Source organism: Belonocnema kinseyi, chromosome 3 (assembly GCF_010883055.1).
Source record: "Belonocnema kinseyi isolate 2016_QV_RU_SX_M_011 chromosome 3, B_treatae_v1, whole genome shotgun sequence".
NCBI lineage: Eukaryota > Metazoa > Arthropoda > Insecta > Hymenoptera > Cynipidae > Belonocnema > Belonocnema kinseyi.
This window is the reverse complement of record NC_046659.1, coordinates 75,299,740-75,301,474: the sequence shown is the minus strand read 5'-3', so window position 1 is coordinate 75,301,474 and position 1,735 is coordinate 75,299,740.

Below are 1,735 nucleotides of genomic sequence, written 5' to 3'. Positions count from 1 at the left end.
ATTAATAAGAAAATTATAGTGAACAGCGGATATTTTTTACGTCGAAAGAGTTCAAAGAAAAATCACTTTAATTTATATCATACGAAGTTATCACTTCTGTCGGGCGTCCAACGAAGATGGGGTGAAAAGTTTCCGGCCTGATAGGGAAAAACAACTTTTTTTGTTTTTTTCACTTCATTTTTTAACATAATCTCCCGCAAGACTAATACATATCTCATAACGGTGCTCTAGTGAAGTGATGCCATTTTTATAGACCGATTCGTCAAGTCCCTCAAAATACTCATTTACAGCATCGATGACTTTCTCGTTGCTCTGAAATTTTTTACCTCCGAGCCATTTTTTAAAGTTAGGGGACAGATGATAGTCGTAAAATATTGCGTACACGCTCAGTTGACATCCAGTAGCCTCAGCTATCACACTTACCTTTAATCTGATGTCTTCTATCATCATTTGCTTCCTGAAAGTTGTTCCCCAGAAAGGCTCGTGCGAGCTTTCTTAAATTCAGAAACCCACTTTTCAAACGTCGAATGGGATAAAGAAGAGTCTTTCAGTGTGGAAACCATTTCTTATTTAATTTGAAGTGGGCGGAAACTTTTCACCCCAACCTCGTATGCAAAATTAGCCTTGACTTTTAACGGTCCTAGCGCCGTTCAGAATATAGATGAAAATATATTTTTTAAATTCTGCGTTAAATGACCTGATGAGATATATGTACCGGAGAATTCACATTTCTTTCTTTCTGTACATTTTTGCAAGGCATAAATAAATTTTGGGCAAAAATATTTAAAAAGTTTGACTTTCCTGTTTCATCAAGACTTCTTCAGGACAAAATTACGCGACAAGTCCCAATAATATTTTTAAAAAATTTTCCAAGAATTAAATACAGAACATATGTTGAAGTCGGTTTCATTATGTAAGAAATCTATTATACAAAATTCGAAAGAGGTAGTTTTTTTTTACCAATACGGGTGCTTTTTGTCATCTATTATATAACCAATATATTTTTCATAATTTATGTGATTATTTTACTTTGAATCCACGATATATTTACAATAGGAACGGCTGAAAGTTCGAAAGTTCATTTTTTGTTTTGAATCAAGGGTGTTTTTTTAAGTTTTGGGGGGATTTTTTAAACTTTTCTATACTTTTTTATTTCATTCTTTTTGTAACGACTCTCTATCATATTAAAGTAAAAGTGAAAATTTTTTATCAAACCTGTAAAATATATAGATTTTTGCTGTTGGCTTGTTTAGAGCCACATGGGATTCCTAATCCCCTTGTTAACAAGCTTGATAAAATTTAAAGCTACTTTTTCGCCGAATAGAAGCTGCGATTGGATCGTTCATTATTGGAAATAAAATCACTACTGCTTTTGATGACAAAGGTAGACAATTTTATAAAAATGGAAAACTTACGCAAATTATACAGTCAAGGGTGGCGACATCAAAGTATGTATATTCTTAGAATTTTTAACAACAAAAAATTATTTTCGCACCTCTAGTTTAAGCTGGCATTTGCAGCAACCAAATTAATTATATTTCATTCATTCTATTTATATTTTTAATTTTAGAATTACACTGTCATACGATCAGGTAGGGGGTAATTTAGATAAGGGTTCGTCCATAAAATGCATGACCAATTTTAGGCTCTTACCCCGCCTCCTTCTATTACATCCGTATAGGAATCAGGGTGATTTTTCTCGAAAATATAGTAATGATGGAGGAATCATTTCTTT